This window comes from Psittacula echo (assembly GCF_963264785.1).
Source record: "Psittacula echo genome assembly, chromosome: 9".
In the NCBI taxonomy this organism is placed as follows: Eukaryota; Metazoa; Chordata; class Aves; order Psittaciformes; family Psittacidae; genus Psittacula; species Psittacula echo.
In genome coordinates this window covers 7,238,382-7,255,355 of record NC_137745.1, presented here as the reverse complement: position 1 = coordinate 7,255,355, position 16,974 = coordinate 7,238,382, and positions in this window count along the sequence as shown.

The following is a 16,974-nucleotide window of genomic DNA, read 5'->3' as shown; positions in this document are numbered from 1 at the left end:
AGAAATTAAGACATGGCTTTTCTTGGAAGGCTGTTGTTACACTGTCATTTAGCAGTGACAGCTCCGATGGACTGGTGTTGCCGTTTCAGAGCCTGGTCTCTGAAATGCTGACCTGCCTCAAGCTCCTATTTTGCACGTACAGATGGAGTGTTTTGTGTGTGCAGACTCATATGGCTGCATGTTTTACTTGTGAATACATGCACAGCTTATCTAGAGAATTGTTTCCCAATACTTGTGTAACAGTTCTGATTTTCCCAGTCACTGGGTAGATACACACAGAACAGTGTGTGCTCCAGAGGCTGTTACTCAGTCTTAATAGGAAACACAGATGTGGGAAGTGGTCCTAGGAAGGTGCTGCTAATAAGCAGCCACTGGTTGTTCATAATGTTTCTGTAAATGAGCAGTATTTTATTATTATTTACATACAAATTTTACACAGAATAGAGTTGATTTTTTTTTTTTGTCATGCTCTGTTTTCCATCATTTTCTTGTTTTCTCCTCTTGGTCTTTTTTCCCCTCGCTCCTACTAGATTTTCTTGCTGGAGTCCTCCGCACTGTCAAGTCTGGACTGTCTGGTCACTGCCAGCAATACGCTCGCTGTCTTTCTTGGAGTGCCTGACAACAGTGATGGCACCACCTCTCTGTGAGACCCTGTGCTGGGGATGCTGAAAGGCTCACTGCCTTCAGAGCATCTGCTGGGTGACTTTGTCTTTGGAGGTTTGGCCAGTTCTGTCCATGAAGTAACCATTGCTCAACTCCTAAAAAAGAAATACAGACCTTGACCCAAAGGTGCTGGCTGAGGTCTGTTAACCATTCAGTGCAGGGTAGAAGCAGTGGAGGGAATCCTCTGTCCAGAGAGATCAGGGACAGAAGAACTGATCCTATTTGGTTTTTTCACCCCAAGTTAGAATCTATCTCTTTATAGAAATCATACGGGGCATGAATGCCTGGAAATGAAGCAAAATGTACCAGACATAAGCTCAGCACATTCTCTGTAGTTCAGTATTCTCTGAAGACTCATTTGTCCCTTTCCTTCTTTTAAATATTTCCTCTCTTCTTTCTGGCCTGATCTTGTTATTTGTTTCATCAGCCAGTTGTTATCCAACCCTTGGCGGAATATCAGGGAAATCTTCCTGACCATGAACTGGAAGGGAACAACGTGAAAGCTGTTCCCGTGAACTTTCTTAAGGGAACAGCGACAGCTTCTTTACTTAGGACAGCTGAAAACAAGACAAGACCAGATATTGTCTTTGCTGAGACAATGTTTGCGAGAGCTGTGATATGCTTTGTGGACTCAGTTGTATATCTGATGACGTTTGTCCTGCTGGCTTTTCTTTGCTTTTTAACTGCATTAAGGTGTGGTTTCTCCCTCTAAAACTTTCCTCACTGCTGTGATGGTGGTCAAGTAGGCAGTGATGGAGGGATAGACTGAGCTGCTGCCTGGTGGGAGCTGAGCTCCACGTGTGTGGCTCTGTGGAGGTGGGTCTTCTCATCTAGGGGTGGAGATGCCTTTCTGGCTACGGGCAGCCCAGAGGGTCATTAAAACAAGCAAGCCATGTGCTTTCATCTCTCCTGAGTCCACAACTTCCTCAACCCAGATGAGATGGGCTTAGGCCCAGTCTGGGCCTCGGTAAACTTTTCATTTTCAGCCTTTCACTGGAGGTTTGACTTTACTCTGGGATTTTCCTGACATTAAGCTGCTGTTGGGTTCCTCTCTGCCTTCTCTCTAGCTGAAAGCTTATAGCTGAGCTGTGCAAGTGTGTCCTGACTTCAGAGCAAGCTCAGGAAAAGGCAGACTCCCTTGGCAGGTCTCCGACAAGCCTGTTACTACAAGTTCACCCCAACCGGCAATCCTGGCAACCACAGAAATCTGCATGAAGTTCATATTAGTTCAGTAACAGCTCATGTTGCCAGGAATTCAGTAGCTCCTTCTAACTGTTTGAATCTCAGCTGAAAGATTTAAGTGCATTTGCCATGCAGCCTCTCTGAGAAAGGCATGAAGGTAGGTGGGCAAGCATTTCCTTTTCACAAATACCATGGCGCAACTGAGTTTTAGAATGTCTTCTGACAGGATTGAAGATTATAAATCCTAATACATAGTTGTCATCTCTGCAAGATGTAATAGCATCTAGGTTAACTTCCAAAACAGCATAAGACATAGAACATATAGTTTATATAGTCATTTTCATTTCCACTCACTTGATTCATAAGGTGTCGTACAAAAATTGCATAAACACAAATATTTATAAAGCCTTTCTTTTGAAATAGTTTCTAATGCTTCTTCTGTATGTACTAAAACACAGCCTGTTCCAAAAGCACTTCGCCCCCCAATGCATTCTGTACATTATAACATCTGTAATATCTTCAGCTGCTATAGAGGCTTTGCAGAGCTGAGGATATTCATGCTGAATAGATTCTGTATTTTTGTTCCTCAGGTTTGTCAAAAGTCTTTTGCTGAAAAAAGCCCCAACCCAAAAATCTATGTTGATCAGATTTGATTTCTTTTTTCATCTAGAAGTTAAGTCAAATTTCAGTGGATTTTTAATGAATGGCATTATGCAAATATTAGCAACACTGCTGACATTTTCTGTCCTCTTCCAGCTTCTGATAAGTTAATGAGGATTAATCATTGTCTCACCCTTTCAGCTGGGGGAATGTCATTTAGTCTGGCTGAAGACTAATGAACTAACCCCGGTCCTTGACTAGATCTGGTGCGAGGCATTGGCTTCTGCAGCTCCCAACAAATTTCTGCAGTGCAAAGGTAAAAACATATCCTATGACCTGGTCTAGTACCTGTTCGCACACTACCTAGTGATGTACTCGCAGCTTTTGGAGCAAGACTGCCTCTATCCTGCTGGAAAGGGCTTTGCAAAGAGGAAGCAAAACTTCCCCCTGGTGCTATGCAGAACAGGCTGTGGCTTTGCAGGGGTAATCATGGGAAGTGGCAACTGTGGGAAGAGATGGCTCCTGCCCAGCCCTGGGAATGGGAGGCATGTCCACAGTGGGAGGCAGCCTCACAGGGTTCCTGGTTCTCACCATTGAGCATTGTTCAGAACAAACGAAGATGCTGTATATGAATGTAAAGCTTCATTTGTGGTTTTTACACCCACCACATTTCTTGGAGTTGACATTTTCTGCAACTTTAGGGCTTTTTATTTCCAGGCTGTGTTACTGGGGGGGTTTCTTGTTCACTTTATAGAATCATAGAATAGTTAGGGTTGGAAAGGACCTTGAGATCATCTAGTTCCAACCCCCCTGCCATGGGCAGGGACACCTCACACTAAACCATGTCACCCAAGGCCTCATCCAACCTGGCCTTGAACACCACCAGGGATGGAACATTCACAACCTCCCTGGGCAACCCATTCCAGTGCCTCACCCCCCTTACAGTAAAGAATTTCTTCCTTAGATCCAATCTAAACTTCCCCTGTTTAAGTTTGAACCCATTACCCCTTGTCCTATCACCATAGTCCCTGATGAAGAGTCCCTCCCCAGCATCCTTGTAGGCCCCCTTCAGATACTGGAAGGCTGCTATGAGGTCTCCACGCAGCCTTCTCTTCTCCAGGCTGAACAGCCCCAACTTTCTCAGCCTGTCTTCATACGGGAGGTGCTCCAGTCCCCTGATCATCCTCGTGGCCTCCTCTGGACTTGTTCCAACAGTTCCATGTCCTTTTTATGTTGAGGACAGCAGAACTGCACACAATGCTCCAAGTGAGGTCTCACGACAGCAGAGTAGAGGGGCAGGATCACCTCCTTCGACCTGCTGGTCACGCTCCTCTTGATGCAGCCCAGGATACGGTTGGCTTTCTGGGCTGCGAGCGCACACTGAAGCCGGCTCATGTTCATTTTCTCATCAACCAACACCCCCAAGTCCTTCTCTGCAGGGCTGCTCTGAATCTCTTCTCTGACCAACCTGTAGCTGTGCCTGGGATTGCTCCGACCCAGGTGTAGGACCTTGCACTTGGCATGGTTAAACGTCATAAGGTTGGCATCAGCCCACCTCATAAGCGTGTCGAGGTCCCTCTGGATGGCATCCCTTCCCTCCAGCGTATCAACCGAACCACACAGCTTGGTGTCATCAGCAAACTTGCTGAGGGAGCACTCAATCCCACTGTCCATGTCACTGACAAAGATGTTGAACAAGACCGGTCCCAACACCGATCCCTGAGGGGCACCACTCGTTACTGGTCTCCAGCTGGACATCGAGCCATTGACCACAACTCTTTGTGTGCAGCCATCCAGCCAGTTCTTTATCCACCGAGTGGTCCACCCATCAAATTGATGTCTCTCCAATTTAGAGACAAGGATGTCGTGTGGGACAGTGTCAAAGGCTTTGCACAAGTCCAGATAGATGACATCAACTGCTCTGCCCCTGTCCATCAGCTTCGTAGCCCCATCATAGAAGGCCTGCCCATGTTTTTTCATCTACATAATAAAAGAGCATGCAATCAAACTGACCCACGCTTCAGCCAAAGCAGCTCAGTAATGCTGCTGTAATCCTTTACTCAAAGGTGTACAAACCTGGAAGGCAGTCGGGACACATATTCAGTTAGTATAATGTAGTGCAGCTGCACCATGACATTGCTTGGCTGGATTCTGAGAAATTTGGAGGAATTCCCTGGGGAAATGTGGAGTTGGAAAAAAGAGCAAACTCAAACCTTGCTTCATCCACTGTTCCCCTTTGTGCCCAACAGTGAGAGCAAAGTGACTTACTTTTTAATAATGCCTTGGACCACCTGTAACTGAACAGCACATGGGCTGTTTCTTGCTCTTGATAGTGCCCAAAATGTTCAGGTCATTTTCCAGAGGGAGAAAGATAGAACTAAAGAGACATAGAAGAGAGAGGGAGGAGATTCAAGGCAGCAGGTACTTAGTGTAAGTGCTGTCTCTTCTTTCTAAAATTTCAGGCTTTTGTGATGACTTTATAGATTAAAATAGAAAGTATTTTTTCTGCTCTCCCAGCAGTACTGAAAAGTTCCTTGCTTCTCCTGCTCTGTGGCAGAAGATACTGCATTAAAGTTTGTACAAGACTTTGGCATGAGGTAGGTAGTGCTCACCTCTGACAATGAGATTAGCATGAGATGGGACCATCACTCTTTTTCTGGGAATTTCCAGCCAAACAGAATAGTTGTGTATTTTAAGCCATTGGCAAGTGGGCTGCAGAGTGGATCATTGGCAGGCATGGGATGAGGGGTGTGCAGAAGTGGCAGGATTGTTGTCACCTCTTGCTCTACCATCATCAGGTGTGTGGCTTTGGCACACATTGTGAGTCAAAACCCTGAATGGTGGACTTTGGCACATGAAGCAAGAAAATCAGAGACAGCTGGGAAAAAACTGGTAGTTGCCCCAGGGAGGCGTTGATGGCCATTCCCCATTGGTTGGAAGTTTCTAGTCTAGTTTCAAGGACACTTTAATTTTCAAATCTCTTTTCTACTGGACATGTACATTTGAAGTCAAGTAGCAGAAATAAAAGCTGGCACAAGAATATATGCTTAGCCACCTGATTTCTATTGTATACCTCAATTATAGTAGCATACACTTTGGACTGACAGCATTTTTCAGCAAGAGTACTTTAGAAATATTAATCTCACATTGGCTATTTGTGTTGAATATTGCCTTATTCAGCAGGTGATGTGAGCCAATATTATCATACTTTTATAGACAGCAAAACAGAAAGAAAGATTAAGTGACTCACCTAAGGTCAAGCAATATGTCCAAGAGGAAACCCATTTCAGCCTGGGAATTACTGACTCCATGTGATTGAGAAATGTGGGCAGTATTTCTGAGAAACTAGTATATGTGCATCTATAATAAATTAGAAATTATACTAACTTAGGATGTTACTCATTCACCAGTATGAGGGACATTTTCATTGCATTTTATTGCAAAAGCCAGCAGGGCATGGTACTTGCAGACAGCAATAGCCAGATCCTGCAAAAATGTCACCCTATTCCTACTTGTGCAAGTCCCATGGACTTCAGTTTCTTAAAGGAGAGATGGATCTTCAGTAAGTGATTGGCCATTTGCTGTTAATGGAAAGGGATTAATACAGATGGGACTATTTCCCAAATATGGGGAGAGGCTACATGACAAGGAACAGGAGTTGTATGTCTGTGTGTCTCATACAACAAGTCTGGATGTCCAGCATCTCTGAAATTGAACACTGCTGATGTAGTAATTTTAGGAATCTAATTATCCCTTAGTTGAGTAAATTTCAGGGAAAAAAAATGTTCACATTGAAAAATTGACTAACAATAGGCCTAATATGTACATGAGGGAAAGGAGAAGCCAGGCCTTTTGTTCCTGGACTTTCTTCTCTTACATTGCATTATGAATACCCGTCAAGAAAGCGACCTCTGCAGAATAGGTCTAATTGGTACCTAATTATGTTTCAGCAAAAATGAGCGGGGTCTCAGATTTTTCCTGGCTTGGATGTTTAAAGGCAAATTATAAGTTATGTAATAAAACAACAAAATCATTAAACATTGATTTACATGTTTATTTTGCTATAAGAAATGGAATTTTTATTGGAACGGGATTAAACAGAAGTTTATGTGCTTGTATTCCCCATAGCCTTTTATACACCAATAATACAGCAGTATTCATAAATCATACCAGAGTTTTTGAATTTTCTTGGGAGTGACCTAGGCAAGAAACCCTTAACAACTTGCTGAGAGACTTTGAAATTAAATTCAGCTGTAATATCATCATGACTAATTTATGGCTAGTTTGGTTGCTACAAAGATACATTTAAAGAAACTTTAGTACATTTTGAGGATAAGATAAAACATGGGTTTAGTGTCATGTAGTTATTCTAGCGGAAAGATTTATTCTATGTTTCATTCCTTTATTGAACGTGGCAAACCAGTCTGCTCCTTGAGAGGAAACCTTATATAATGAAACATGTAAATATTAGATGTAAAATCAAACCTTGTATAGCTATTAGACTCCATTCCCTTTGACATCAGATAATTTTGTGTGTGTGTATGAACACACATGTGCACTCTATATATGTGTATATATACATATATGTGCTCATGCATGCTGTCTCCACTTTAGAATAGATTTCATAGTAAAATATGGTTAAGGCTGAGACAGACATTATCTCGTGCTATTTGAACCATGTTTCTGAAATGCCTAACATTCCCTGAAGCCCGTTTTTGACCCACTGCAGCTTTTGAACCTCCTGCAAGGTTCATTATGGCAAATGGAGATTGATGACACAGTGCAATGTTTTGAAATTATTAAAGGTATTTGGTTTTCCTTTAATTTCTTTTACCACAGGATGAAAAATGATTCTTTTTTTTTTTTTTTTCACAGTAATTATATGTCTGACTTCTCAAATTTTATGCAGGTGGAAAACTCCCTCTGAACTCTGTGTGTGTTGGGACCTAGCTCATAAGAGTCTTGCTTTATCCCGCTCCAGCTTCATCATCACCTTTTTTTTTCAGATGTGGATTTTCATTCTGTCCTTGCTGGTTAAGACCAGTGAGTCATTTCAGCAGAAGTTAAGCTAAAATATTTCTTGGTCTATTTCTTTTTGTGCTTCCTGTCTTCAGGTGGGTGGTTTTCTATTATTGAACCTTCTAGGATATCAGCTTTCTGTAGGTGACCTTCTCCGGGACTTCTCGTCCTTACTGACTTCTTTTGTATCTGTACCCAAGAAACTGACTAATGACTGAAGCACTGAGGGCCAAGCCTCCCAAGATCATCTTACCAGCCACGCTGTGTGATGACATCTTGACGTTACACATGGAGAAGCAGTTTACAAAAGCCCCTACAACTACCAGAGATCTTCACCATGTCCCAGTCACCCTGTTGTCACATCGCTGCCTGTGATTCAGTGGCTCAGTCCTGATACCATGGATGCCCTCCCAATGCCACATGTGCAGTGACTAAGGTGAACATGTCCCTTCCAGGGGAGAGCCATGAAGATGATCAGAGGGCTGGAACACTTCTCCTATGAAGACAGGCTGAGAGAGTTGGGGTTGTTCAGCCTGGAGAAAAGAAGGCTCTGGAAGACCTTAGAGCAGCTCCAGTGCCTGAGTTCAGCAGCTCCAGGGCTGACAAGAAACCTGGAGAGGGGCTTTGGACAAGGGCCTGTAGGGACAGGACAAGGGGAATGGCTTTAACCTGCCAGAGGGGAGATTGAGATGAGCTCTTAGGCAGAAGCTCTTCCCTGTGAGGGTGCTGAGGCGCTGGCACAGGGTGCCCAGAGAAGCTGTGGCTGCCCCATCCCTGGCAGTGTTCAAGGCCAGGTTGGACACGGGCTTGGAGCAACCTGCTCTAGTGGAAGGTGTCCCTGCCTGTGGCAGGGGTTGGAACTGGATGAGCTTTAAGGTCCCTTCCAACTGAAACCATTCTATGAAATCAAAACTGATGCTGATGCTGATGCTCAGCATTTAATCTGTGCAATATGTGTCCTCAGGGGACCCTGGTTTATAGCTGAGGTTTCCAGGTGATACCGCAGAAACTTTGGGGTTTTTTCTAATGCATTCCTCTATGCTTGGGATTTATCCCTAAAAATAATTTATTATTGGTAGAAAAAACCTGCTTCTTGTAGAAAAACGGGTTGTAAGGTGGTTGGATTTGTTTATGGGCAGTTGTTTTCAGTATGTGGATTGATCACACAGCTGATACTTGCTTTTATCTGCTCATGTCTCTCTTGATACAAATTCATCACTTCTTTTTTATCACCACTCTGTGTAGTCAGAGTGATTTTGCCAGTCCAGTAATTTCCTGGAGAGCAGGAGGCAGCCTTTTGAAGAAGTGCAGGCTCAGGGTTCTGAAATTTCACCTCTGAGGGGAAAAATGATTTTGTTCCTTTTTGCTGCAGGCCTGGAGAGGAACTTTATCAGAACCTTCTTCCACTTCTCACTGTTCACTTGGTCTTCTACAGCCTCAGGTAAGTGCTCCCACCTTTCACTGTGCATGACAATGGCAACTTAGAGATCTGTGGTGTGTCGATTGTTTAGAGATTTATTTTGAGAGTAAAAATTTGGATTCTGCCTCCTACTGTTTTGGTACCTGTGTGTATCTCTTGCAAGGCATTGCAAGGTGGAAGGGATGGGTAACATGATGGATGCTCTGCAGGCATTGCAAGGTGGAAGGGATGGGTAACATGATGGATGCCCTGCAGGCACTGGCTAGCAGGGTCCCGGTGCCTGGCGCTGCAGGCAGCAGCCCTGGAGGGCTCGTCTCAGGCTGTCTCTGCACTGTGGGCAGAGGGGCTGCAGCAGAGACTTCCGCAGTGCCTGCGGGACTGCGGTTGGTGGCTGCTGGATGGCAGCACTCTTGTGGAGCCTTGCAGCAGGGGCTGGGCTCAGCTGTGGCTGGTGCTTGGGTGTGTGGATGTAGCCCTGAGCTGGAGCTGTGCTGGCTGGGGTGGTTCACCAGGCACCGTGCTGATCCCAGGCTGGATCCTCTGCCCTTCACACAGGAGGAAGGGCCTTACACACCCTTCGTGAGTGTTTTTCCTGCTTTGGCCCTTGGAACCAAGACAAAAGGTTTCCAAGGGTGGGTTTGTGTTTCCCTGTTGGAGTTACTGGAGCTGCTGAGGGACAGCTGATGGCTCCTGCCTCGCTTCTCACACCTCCGTGGTTGCAGGTGTGCTGAGGATGGTGAGGACCAGTCTGACCTCCACTTTTCCTCCCACCTCACTGCCTCCTGAATGGGGGCTGCCCCTGCACGGCTGTCAGTCTGCATAGGGCTCCCTGGAGCAGATGTCATCACCAGCACTCTTCTGTCTCCATCCTGATGTTTATGCACACAAACACTTTGCTGTCCTGCTGGTCTTGTAATGAAAAGAAAATCCCCTGCTCCACTGCTGTTTGCTTTCTTTTCCTGGTGCTTGGCCGTGGAGGCACAGGAGGCTCTGTTGCTCCCCAGCCATCCCCTGGAAGTGATTCCTCTTTGCAGCCCTGCCCTGCTCCCGGTGTGATGGGAGACAGACCTCCAGGGAAGGTGCACTGCTGCATTCCCTCCAGGGAATAGCACTGCTGTTGCTGCTGTAATACCTGCTTTGGGCCTCTCTTCTTTCTGGCAGAAACCATCCTGTGCACTCCTGCTGGCCTGGCCTGAGGCTGGGCTGGCTGAGTGCCTTGGGCAGAGCACCACTGCAGCTCAGCCTTCTGAAAGGTGAGGCTTGCTGTGGTGTTTGACCCCGGGGCTGCTTTGCTGAATGCCCCTTGCGCAGGTGAGCATCCATTGGAGTGGGGATGCATCACCTCACCAACCTTTTGATGTTGTATGTGAAGGGAGGGATCCCACAGATGGGCCCTGCTCTGCCTGGAGGACCCCAGTCAGTGACCTGAGTGACCCCACCAGGATCTCTTCCAGCAGCACCCCATGGCTCAGCCGCAAGACAGACACCAGCCTAGCACAGGGATTTCTCAGCCTGTTCCTAGTGACCCCCAGGAGAACTGTAGCTTCATTTCAAAATACCAGATGCTCTGTTGTTTCCTTCCCACTGTGGGGTTTCCACTGCCCCAACCTTGGCCAAGGGCAGCCAGCCTGGATGCTCTCCCCACTGCACTTCAGCAGTCATAGAATCATAGAATAGTTAGGGTTGGAAAGGACCTTAAGATCATCTAGTTCCAACCCCCCTGCCATGGGCAGGGACACCCCACACTAAACCATGTCACCCAAGGCCTCATCCAACCTGGCCTTGAACACCACCAAGGATGGAGCATTCACAGCCTCCTGCTGGTCCAAGCCCTCCTGTTTCTATGGAAGGCCTTTCAGGTCCATGAGTCCCCACTCCTCCGTATTTGGATGCATGTCCTGGTGAGAGATGATTCACTGAACTTGCACCAGGATGTTCAGCAATGACACAGGCAGCTTTGCTCCAAGTACCAGACCAGGACGGCTCCTGCTCCCAGGCATGGCTGAGAAAGCTTGGGCACAAGGTCAAGTGTGCACAGGGGCCTGTGGTCCAGCTGAGTGCAGTGCTGGGCTGCTCAGTGGAGCACTCACCCAGGGGAGTGCCCTGGGAGGACACGCACTGTGCTGAGCTCTGCAGCCCATCGTGTTGGTGCGTGATGTTCACAGCTCAGTATGATTAGTGTTTCCACGCTTCTTAGAGCAGCTCCAGTGCCTAAAGGGGCTACAAGCAACCTGGAGAAGGGCTTTGGACAAGGGCATGTAGTGACAGGACAAGGGGGAATGGCTTTAAACTGACAGAGGGGAGATTGAGATTAGACATTAGGAAGAAATTCTTTACTATGAGGGTGCTGAGGCGCTGGCACAGGGTGCCCAGAGAAGCTGTGGCTGCCCCATCCCTAGCAGTGTCCAAAGCCAGGTTGAACACGGCTTGAAGCAACTTGGTCTAGTGGAAGGTGTCCCTGCCTGTGGCAGGAGGTTGGAACTAGATGAGCTTTTACGGTTCTTTCTAACCCAAACCATTCTATGAATCTATGTAATGCCCACAGCAAGTATTCAGCCAGTAGCAGAGTCAACCAATGTGCTTTGCTGTTTAATATGCAAGAGAAATGAGTCACAGCTAAACTTGTTGCACGCATCTATTATGTGAGAAAAATATTGATATTTCTGTAAATCCACCAGGGAATTTATTCATTTCAGCCTCCAGCAAAGCTGAATTACCCTGGTGATTGGTGCAACGTGGAAACACATATAGCCATAATGAAAAAGTACCGTCGTTTCCTGTAAAGTAATATAGTGGTTATTGCTGATAGTTACTGCCTTTGTGAAGTATTAACATGTGCTTATAATGCAGTCATGTAGCAAAATTATAGGGAACTGTAGAATGTTACTTAGCAACACTTGCTAATGTTGAGGTAGTAATGAAGGCAGGGAGTAAAAGAAGTGCAGAGTATATGGGAGTCACAAACTCTGGTGTGACTTGAGAAGGTTGTTCTGAAGATAAAGATGTTGTCTCTCTCTTTTTGCCATGTAAATATGGTAGAAGAACCTAAGAGCTAATTTGAAACAACACATTTGAAATATCTAAGTACCAGAAATGAGCATTACATTGGGGTTTCTTAATAGTTGCTGCTGCCTGGGAAAAGCATCAGAATTGCTGGGCTTCTGAAGATGCTCTCTCTGTCATTCCAAACCCATCCTAAGGCACTAGCCGGCCAATTAAAATAATTGCTCCTTTGGAAAACTAGCAAAGATTTTTCCTACTACATCCATTTTGCCCATTCGTTCCTTTACATAACTCCCTCCACTGTTAATCAAGTGCCTGTAGGCCTATCTCAAGAAAAGGGTAAGGCCATAAAAATAAAGACAGACATTTCTTGTTACAGATGAACCTTCCACATGCTGGAGATCTGTCTCAGGCACTTATCTTGGTTTATCTCCACCTGTTTAAATTGGAAAACTCACAAAAATCCATCTCCTATGAGATTTCCAAGGTTTCTTGATTTCATTTAGGTCAGAACTGCTGCAGGAGATGCATTTCTCTGAGCATATCCGAGCTGCTGCAGGAACAGGGAGTACTGGACTGTGCCACTTAAAAAAAACCCAGGAGTTTTCTTTGAAAAGTCACCAAATTTTTTAAGCTTTAATAAAAAAAATAAGCCTAGTTCAGTCTTCGATATGAGAACTGCCCTGATTTATTGGTGTCAAACAAAGTATGTTTGGGTAGGACAGTATTTTATAATGGAAAAAGTGTTAATGGAAGCACTGCCTACCAGCAGGGCTTGGACTGGATGAGGACCAAGCCTTAAAATTGCAAGTCCTTAACACTAGAGAAAAGAAAGTTTGCTAAAAGGGTTGTAACTAGAAGGCTGTGTCTTAGTCTCTCAGATAAGGGTAGTTGTGAAGGCAACCTCAACAATATCTGGGATTCTGCTGATTAAATAGTAGATGCTATTTGCCTGCTTTGCAGCTCATTCTGGCCCGGCAAAGCAAATGAAATGTCTCATTTCTATCTCTGCCAGGAATATGGAGTGATGGTTTGGGGAATATTTCATAGGAGAAACTTTCTGTATACATGAATTTAATAAAAATGTAATGTTCTCCAGTTGGTAGCATAGCTGTTTCCTGCTGTCCTTTGATCATGCACTTCTTTTTAACTTGTAAATGAAAAAGCTATTTTATGTTGACTGTTCTTCTTGCATGTTACCTTACCCAAAGATATGCTCTACCAGAACATTGTCACCAGGGACTACCCAGAAACAAATGGAAAATCAAATGTGAGTGGTGATGCAGAGGAGCCAGTCCTGCTGTCAATAAGCCAGTCTGTTTCAGCCCCCACACATCCCACCAAAACAAAGAAAATCATGACCCTTCTGAAGCATTTTTAATAGGAGAACTCTGTGAAAAGAGAGACCTTACTGAGACAGCCACTCATGCCCTTCCTGAAACCACCATGTTCATTTTCTCCTCAAAGCATGCAACTTTATGACCCTTTGAGAGCCCTCAGCAGGACAAAATTAGTATCAAATACAAATTTAATTTGGTGAACTTAGGATAAAAATTATATTGAAAAATCAACATTGACAGGAAAACCCTAAAATGATGAATTACACTGGAATTTGCAGAGTCCTCTGCATCTATACGTATTTCTTCTAGCAGATGTTCTGCCTGTCCCACTTTCAGGCAAAACTACTCTTGGTCAAAAAGCTCCAGACATTAAGAAAAGGTGGTCCTCATTTTGTAACTTTTAGCAGTGTTTATTTTGGGTGAATAAAATTGTCTTCTGTCTTCAGATGTTTAATGGTTATTTGAAAGCAACTTGATGAATAGAAGAGCGTCTACTCCCACTTGGGGCAAATGTATTTTTTGAGTGATTCATAATAATTAATCTTTGTCTCAGTGGAATGCATTAATTTCTCCTACTGGTGGCGACTGTACTTCTGTTTCTTTTCTTAAGTTAGATGGTTCTGCTCCAGAGGCATATTTGCTGATTAAATTGTACGGCGACCGGGTACTTAGGTTATGTCACTGTTACCTAAATGATCTTTCAAAGAACACAGAGTACTTGTTTTTGCAGATATTGCGCACTCCATGTTTAATCGTGAATCTTTGTAGCTTGTTATTTCTACAATTCAGATTAATGCAACCTAAAAGCTCCTCTGTCCTTGCCAGTGCTCAGTGACATAAAATGAACTCATGTATTAAGAAACAAAAACACACAAAACTTGTCAAGTTGCACTGAGGGATAGCAAGAAAAAGAAAACATGCTTTACAGTGCTCTGGAAACCTCGTCAGCAGCATGGCTATAAAGGGAAATGTTGTAATTGGCTATTATTGTCCATGTAGGAGAGCTTTACTTTTGAGAGTGCTATTACCCATGGCAGTACCCATGAGCTGGGGGTCCTGGGTTGCGGATGGGTTGTAGATGCATAGTGAGAGATGGTTTATACCCCAAAGAACATCTAGTGTCAACAGAGGGGAAGTGGAGCACAGCACAGGAGGCAATTCCCAAAGTTGCCTGCTGCTGTTCAGTGGGATTAGCCACCAAGCCCAGGGTTTAGCCTCATGTTTGCTTCTCCCGACCCTGCTGTGGGCTGTATGACATACCCAGGGTCACTTGTGGCTGGCCTGGAGGCAGCTGAACAACTGCAGAGCAGTGTGCCTGTTGCCATTTTCCTCCCTGCCTCCTCCTTCCAAGAGCTGGCACGGCCCCTGCAGCCCTCAACGTGCTTGGAGTTCCTTTTTTAGTAAAATGGCTTTGTCTCAAAAGTGCTGTGGAGGAAAGCCTGGCCCCGCTGCCCCCCTCCTTGCGCTCAGTGCGTTGGAGGTGCCAGGCCGATGTGCCAGAAATACTCCTTATCCTCAGAGACTAAACATCTCGCAGCCTGTCCCCCAACCCAGCGCCTGGTTTACCCAGTAAGAGCCGCCTGCCACTCCCTGCCCTAGCAGGTCCCTCTCTGGTGAGGGCTGGTGGCAGCATTGTTCCTTTGTTCATTTTAAATGTGACATCTAACAAATGGACAGAAACCATCCACTCTTTTTTTCTTGGCCTGGGATAACAAATAACTTGCTTGCAGCTGTAAAACACTGCACCCAGGGCAGGATTTTGCTGGCTGCAGTATGAAAAACTCTGCGCAGTGTCATTAGTTTCTTCCATACTCAGCTTTGCCCTTTTGGCACTGGTCCTGAGCAGCCCACACTACTGCTGCTGAGGCATGGCCAGGGTGCTAGGAAGAAAAATGACACAAAGCGGTGATGGGGGTAAGTACCTTCATCTGTTGTTGCTTTTGATCGTGCTCCGTTTCCCAGTTCTGATGTCTTCTGATTTCAGAAAGGGCTTTGGCTCTGTTTGCCAGTATTCCATCACATAAACAATTTACTTGTCCAGATATCTTCTCCAGGTCAGATGATAGCTTGGGGTGGGGATAACTGGCATCACCTTGCCCTCAGTGGAGGTACAAAAGGAAGGCAGAGAACAAAGGGAGAATGAGGAGTGGGTGGGCAGGGAACATAACAAGGGAAAATGGCCCTGGGCTGTGTAGGGGAGTCCGGGAGATGCTGGGAGCTAATAATCTGCTAATGAGGCTGATAAGAAACCTGTGGAGATAGGTAGAGTGAGCAGTAAATTGAAATGGTTGGAGGTAGGGTGTGGAGGTCTACAAGTATCTGAGTATGTGGTAGGGATGGAATTAAAGCAAAGAAGACAAGGCTGGATAAGGGCTGAAGGCAGGATGTTTGGTGTTGCAGGTAATAAGGCTTGCATTCACAAGTTTAATGAACTGATTTGTTGCTTACTCATTTAGATTAGGTATTAGGAAGTTCTTCCCTGTAAGGGTGGTGAGGTGCTGGCACAGGTTGACCAGAGAAGCTGTTGTTTCACCAGAGAACCTTTGTTTCACTACCCCATCCCTGGCAGTGTTCAGGTGTTGCACAGGGCTTGGAGCAACCTGCTCTAGTGGAAGGTGTCCCTGCCTGTGGCAGGGGGTTGGAAGTGGATGAGCTTTAAGGTCCTTTCCAACCAAAACCAGTCTGTGATTCTATCAGGATGTTGTTGTCTCCAGTGCCTTGTTGGAGCTCAGTGTTCCTGGCTCAGCCCTGAGCTCCAGCAAAGTGTCCCTGTCTCTTCCAGAGCCCATCTGCATCTTTGCCAGCATATGGGACAGATGCTTGTACACACACTGTTTCTGTGGCTGCTGGTATTAGCCTAAGTGTGAGAAAGTGTCTTTGGTTTGAGGAAGTAAAGTGCTGCACAGCAATACAATCCTTGGTGATGTGACAGTGTTCTGTTGGGCACTGGGGCAGTTTTTGTCTTTCTATTTAGTTATTTTTAATCTATTTCTACACATCTCCTGCCACCTTGGATGGCTCTGCTCTAGTCCCATATCCTGAAGCAAGGATGTTACCTGTCAGATTTCTCTTTCTACATACTGAGAGATGAGTCTGGGACTTCAGAGTAAGGCAGGATGGTTGTACGATTGAGGTCATATGCATTTGAATGCCATCCTGCCGAACTGGATTCAGTTTCCTCAGTTACTCAGACTAAACTCTTTCAAGATGATTATTGTGGTTTTGGCCAAGGGTTGGTGTTTTCAGACATTGCATATTTCCAGTTGCAATAGATATTAGAGTTGAATTTTGCATGCACGGTGTAAAGGCCTCTGAGAAACAAGTTTTCTGGACAGTTTGGACACCCCAAAATTAGTAAAACTTTTTTACTTTATTCTGAATGCTTCTCATCCCTCCCTATTCTCACAAGATGTGATTAAGCTGCAGGAATACTTATGGTGCTTTTGGATGACCTGATAATGAGAAGTACATAAAACCCATGAGGCCATGAACAGTTTTGTCTTATGTGCTCAAGTAAGGTACGGTGCAGAGCAGTAAACAGTAAGTAGAAAACCAAACCTAAAACCATTAAAATGTACCCTGCCCTCTGTGCAAATGAGGGGCAGAAAACTCTTAGGAAAATCACTAGGAATAGAGCAGCTGTAGCTGAACTCCAGTTAGTGCAAAGATGGTGTTCATGTAAGTCCCTCTGTGTAGATAAGGTCCCATTTCAGCCACTCATTTGGCACCAGATCAGATTTATTCTGA